This window comes from Hipposideros armiger, unplaced genomic scaffold, assembly GCF_001890085.2.
Source record: "Hipposideros armiger isolate ML-2016 unplaced genomic scaffold, ASM189008v1 scaffold_232, whole genome shotgun sequence".
NCBI lineage: Eukaryota > Metazoa > Chordata > Mammalia > Chiroptera > Hipposideridae > Hipposideros > Hipposideros armiger.
In genome coordinates this window covers 644067-649876 of record NW_017731582.1, presented here as the reverse complement: position 1 = coordinate 649876, position 5810 = coordinate 644067, and the positions used below count along the sequence as shown (strand labels likewise).

The window sequence follows — 5810 nt, the reverse complement described above, 5'->3', positions numbered from 1 at the left end:
GGGTGCCCCATTGCTGGGGCATCACTGGGGAGAGGCTGATATCTGTTAAACACTTGTCACTGGGCATCTGGCCCATAATAGATCTCGGCAGGGGGGGGGGGGGGGGGGGGGGGGGGTCACTGTGACATTGTAGAAAAACTTATCCCAGGACGAGGGTGAGCATGTGAGGTACCTGGGGCACAGCATGTAAGGAGGCCCCTGAGAGTGAGCCAGACAGGGGAGACTGCCCCAAAAGGTGACCTGAAGAGTGATGGCAGGGCCGCTCCCATTAGTCATGAGGTACCCACGGGATGCCAGGCACTGTGTGTGCTGAGGGTCTTAAGGTTCACTGATACTCAGGCGTCCTCATGGGAGGAGCTAGGCTCTGAGAGGCTGTGTGCGTCCATTGCCGAGGCCCCGGCCTGAAGGGGCAGAGTCCAGGTCTGAACCAGGAGTCCAGTGATACCCGAGCTGAGCCTTAACTGTTGTGCTCTCCTGCCTGCTGCACCCAAGCTGACTCAGCCGGCTTCCCTCAGGGGAATGTGCAGGGGGGTCCTGGGTGGGCCGTCCCTAGACACACATCCCCATCCCCACATGCCCCCATCTCTGGACTATTAGGGCTCGTCCCCTTGGTGTCCCTGCTGCTTAGACTGGCCACCCCTACGACTGGTCCAGGGCCGGAGAGAAGATTGGGCTCACAGCCTCGGCGAGAGAGACTGAGGCCATTCCTACCATCCTGATGCAGTCAGCAGGGCAGGTGAGTGGACAGGAGTCAGCCTCTGTGGGCTCAGCCACCTGACCCAAGGGCAGCGATGGTCAGCTAACATTGCAGAGCACCAGGCTTGCCCGTTGCATGCATTTGGTTGCACGTTCTGGAATCTGAGGGTATCTTATTCATTGATTGGTTGACTTGTTAATTGGTCCCCCACCCCAGCTGTAAGTTCCATGAGAGCAGGACTCAGGGCACACAGTGTCACACTGCGTCCCCAGGGCATAGAGCCACACCTCCCTTATGCTAGAAATTCGATAAATATTTGCTGAATGCCTCAATGAAGGATATAGGGTTTCTTCCCATTTGCAGACGAGGGAATCGAAGCTCAGAGGAAGGGCATTTGAACCCAGGACTTGGGGACTGCAAGTCCTGTGTTGTTCTCTCTCTATGCCAGGCCGCCTCTCAGGGAACTTTCGTAAGAAGGGGTGGTACAGTACACACTAGCAGCGTGAAAATGAAATGCAAATGACAATGCAAATGTCACTGGGGCTGCCCACACAATGTCCTGGCCTCTGGAGAACCCTGGGAGACGATTGTCACTGTCAGAAGCTCTGTTGCAAGCTGGTACCTCCAGTGGCAGCTGGGGGATGGGGGTGGGAGACCCACAGAGGAGGCAGGGGCCAGCCAGGTTAGAAGGCTGGCTTTGACCCCAGTTGACACCTGTGGTCTGAGGTTTTTGGAGTGACACTCATTGTCCTACAGGTCTGCTGGGCAAAGAGGAGAAAAAGGAGATGCTACCGCTTAAATTCAGGGCCTCTGTCCAGCAACAGGGGCAAATGAGATTCCTGGGCTTGGCTGGCTTGGCTGGCTGGGGAGGGTTCAATCCTACACGAGCAGGACCGCTGGGGGCCTGAGGGAGCACGTTCAAGAGCTCCTGGTTGGAAAATCCCATATAATAACAGAGGGAGGCAGGAGCAGGGCCCTAGAAGCGTGGGAAGCTCACCTTCCCTCAGCAGCCTGAGACTAGCACAGTTTAGAAAGTCATCAATCCACCACCTCCCAGTCCGAATGGGGAAACTGAGCTCCAGGAGGCCTGGGGAGGGGTGACTCGCCCAAGGTCACACAGAGGGAAAGGACTGGTACTGCAGTCTCCTGAGCCAACCTCAGGGACACCCCATTATAGGGGGTCAGCAGCCAGCTCTGAAATGGGTCCCACTGTGGCCAGCCTCTGTCCTGCCTGCCCGGCCCCATCCAACAGGTGCTCAGCACCTGGGGACCCAGCTTCGCCCAAGCCTTTGGCTCTGCTGCCCCCTAGTGGTCGCCGGCTTCAGCCTCCTGGTCCAGGTCCCTGACTTGGCTACTGGCTGGTCCAGAGAGTGGGCCCATGGGAACAATCAGAATATGGAGGAAGGAGGGACCAGGGAGGGGAAAGATGGTGATAGAGAAGTGAGGACCACAGAGGGAGAGGCTTGGCCTCACCCCTTCTACCCCCCCCCCACACACACACACACACACACGCACAGAAAGAGATGCTGGAAAGAGATCCCGGCGCAAGAACGGAAGCCAGTCAGAGTGGAGTTCAGGAGAACATAGAGCTTCAGTCCCAGCTGGGGTGGACTGTAAATGGCAGCAAATCCTTGGCACTCCTGTCACCCAGAGGAGAAATCTATTTCTCTCCCTTTGACTTGGGCCATCCCCGGACTTGTTTTAACCAATAGAACGCAGCAGAAATAACACCAAGTGAGTCCCAAGGCTGGGTCATAAGAGATCTGCGGCTTTTGCCTTTGCTTCTTAGAACCGTCCTGGGAACCCAGCCTCCGTGTCCCCAGGCAAAGAGACCATGTGGAAGAGAACCAAGGCCACGTTCCAGCGACAGCCCCCGCTGAGCCCTCCGCCAAAACCCAGCGCCGACTGCTGCCACGTGCCAGCCACCTCGGACACTCCAGCCCCAGTGTAGCTTCCACACAACCACAGCCCCGGCCAACACTGTGTGGAGCAAAACCACCGCACTGAGCCCAGCCGACCCACAACCATGAGACATAACAAGTGATGGTGGTTATTTTAAGCCATGAAATTTTGGTTGTCTTGCTATGCAGATAACAAGATAATAGATAAAACAGCTTCTCCCCTTAGCAGCTGTGTGACTTTGGGCTTGCCACTTGGCCTCTCTAAACCTCAGTTTATGCACGAGGTAACAATGCCCAGAGTGGTGTGGGGATTAAAGGAGATGGCGTATGAAAAGCACTGAGGACCCAGGTCTCACTAATAACTAATGTGTATTGAGCACTTCCCCAGAGCCAGGGAGCGTGCTCAGTGCTTTGCACACATCATCTTATTAAACCTCACGGCAGCCATCCGAGGGACTCAATTTTACAGATGGGGAAGCAAGTTTCCCAAATAAATACTCCCAACGTACAGTGAGGGAACTAAGGTATAGAGAATAAGTAACTTGCCCAAAGTCTGTAGCTGATAACAAGGGCCAGAATTCAAATCCATACAGCAAACATAGAATCAAAGACAGCTATCATCATCACCACCGGGATCCCTAGCATTAGCATCACCTGCACCATCACCACCTGCACCATCACCTCATCAGTACCATCATCATCTCCATCATCCTTATCACCACCATCATCATCAACATTAGGCTGGGTGTCCGCAGGACACTGGCTGGGCCTCTCTCAGCCTGGGAACACCATGCCTTCCGAAGTGGGCTGGACCCTCAGCCAAGAGCGTGAGGTGCATAAAGCTATCCTCACTCTCTCTAGCCCCCTCCACAGGGGCCAGGACAGACATGTGAGTCTCCACCCAACACACACCTCACCTCTGGGCAAGGCTCCCTGAACACCTGGGGACAGAAGCCAGGTTTTCAGCTTCTGGGCTTCCTTTCCCACACCTGAGCTCACCAGAGCCCACGAGGCTCAGGAAGGTGCCTCCGGCCCTTTGGACCCACCTGTCTCTCAGATGGGCCCTGGACAAAGACAAAGCCACATTTGACCAGCCCAGAGTCTCCAATTATTGGTTCTTCACGCATGTTTCCCGAACCTCCACAGGGGACATGTACTGTGCTGGTTTCTGGCCACTATACAAACAACTAGATGAGAATGAGTTGGGAGTCAGACAGGCCTAGACCGAAGCAGACTCCTTTAATTCCCAGGCATGCGGCTATGGGCAAGTCATTTAGTTTGTCTGTGCCCCGTGGAACAGACATACCCCTAAGTGTGTGCAGCCCCTTCAAAGTCACCTTCCAGGTCTTGTCTGCACACACCCCTGGGCAGGGTCTGGTGAGGACTGAACAGGGGGTCTGGCCTCCGGACCCTGTGGACTTGGGTGACCTGTACTCCATCTCCATGGCTAATAGGATGGGTAAGGTGCCTTCAGCCATGAAAGAGCCTCCCCAAATCCCTGGACCTTGCTTTCCCCTCCGGTCCCAGGTCTGAGCTGCTTCCAGGCTGAAGAGAAGGCGTGGCCTGTCAATCAGGGATCACTGGGAAATAGCTTTTGTTCAACAGTGATGCCTTTGCCCCATGGCCACCTGCCCAGGCCATTTAAAATACATAGGAGCCTGTCACACGACATCTTAGTGTTGGGCTCCACAGCTACACTCAAAATTATTCCATCTCTCAGGATTCCGAATGACAATACTACCACCTCTCAACAGCCTACTATGTCCCAGGCACAGCTCTATGAACTTTCCATATGTGTGTTTCTTGAGCACCTACTATATGCCAGGCACTTTTCTGACCACTTGGGAGAAAACAATGACAAAAACAAAGAACCCTGCCCTTGGGGAGCTGATTTTCTAGCAGGGAAAGAAGAAAACGAACATAATAATAATAATAATAAATAATAATAATAAATAAGTAAATTATATTGTAGGTAATAAGTGCTGTAGAGAAAGAAAAACCAAATGGAGAAATGGAATTGGTATTGTTAGGAGAATTTTATTTTTCAGAAAGTGGTCAGGATGGGCCTCACTAAAAGGTGACATTTACCAAAGACTTGAAGGAGGTGAGGGGATGAGCCAAGCAGATATATGGAGAAGGTGCGGCCTGTGCAAAGGCCCTGAGGCAGGAAGGAGCTGCCATGTTCCAGAACAGCAAGAAGGCCAGAGCGGCTGGAACAGGGAGGCAGTAGCAGGAGACAGGGCCCTGTAAGAACTTTGGCTCTACACTGGGGCCACTCCAGAGTGTTGAGCAGAGCTGTACCAGGATCTGACTCGCGTTTTAGAAAGCTCCCTCTGGCTGCTGCACAAGAGCAGACTTGTAGGATAGAAACAGGGAAACCAGTGAGGGGGCTGTGCAGCAAGGCAGGCACAAGATGATGGTAGCTGAGGCCAGGGTGGTCCCAGTGGAGACGGGAGAAGCAATCAGAGCCTGGATATATTTGGAAGGTCGAGCACCAGCTAGGACTCCTGACAGATTAGATAGTGCTTTATTTCAACTTCACAGCCCCTCTGAGAGGTGGACGTGATTATTCCCATTTTAGAGTTGAGTCAACTGAGGCTGAGAACTCAGGTCTCTCTCTCTCTCTCTCCCCGCTCTCTCAGGGAGATGGCAGACCAGTGCAATGCTGCAGTGAGTGGTGCTGCTGGTGTTCAGAAGCCACCAGAGAAGAGCTTGTGGCCTCACTCAGAGGGTGGCTAAGGGGGCCGACACCTGCCTGCCCAGCACCCCATAAAGTGAGCTGGAGCATGAATTGATGGCCCATTAATGGCCCGGAGCTCAGAGCGGCCATGTCCTCAGCAGTTTATAAACTCATAAAAATGCCATGGTCATGGCCACACATCCCTGCCTCCATTAGCTGAGAATGGATGGGCTTTCCTGAGAGAAGAGGCAACAGGCTGCTGAGGTGTCCCTCAGCCGGGGCATCACTGGCCATGCCCCTTCCCATTGCCCCTCTCGCTCCTGCTCTGAGCGTCAACACAGACCACGTCCCCACTTGCCATCTCTGCCTTGTTTGTGCTCTGTCTCCCCTTCCTCACGCTCCAAGGGAGCCCCCTGGTGGAGGTACAGGACAGGAAGAGGGAAGGAAATTTATATCTGCCAGAGCCCATTAGATGCCTGGCACTACCTGTGACCATCACAGCATCCCCAGAAGGTCAAAATCACAGCCCACA

The 5810-nt window shown here is 54.0% G+C and overlaps 1 long non-coding RNA gene across 1 annotated transcript in view; it reads left to right on the top strand.

Annotated features, from left to right (window-relative positions):
* LOC109389393 (uncharacterized) overlaps window positions 1–4428 on the top strand; it is a 15452-nt gene extending 11024 nt beyond the window's left edge. Inside the window, exons 2-3 of the long non-coding RNA XR_002125389.1 lie at window positions 598–736; window positions 2487–4428. This is a non-coding gene — a long non-coding RNA (uncharacterized LOC109389393). The remainder of the gene's footprint in view (window positions 1–597; window positions 737–2486) is intronic.
* The last annotated feature ends 1382 nt before the right edge of the window (window positions 4429–5810 follow it).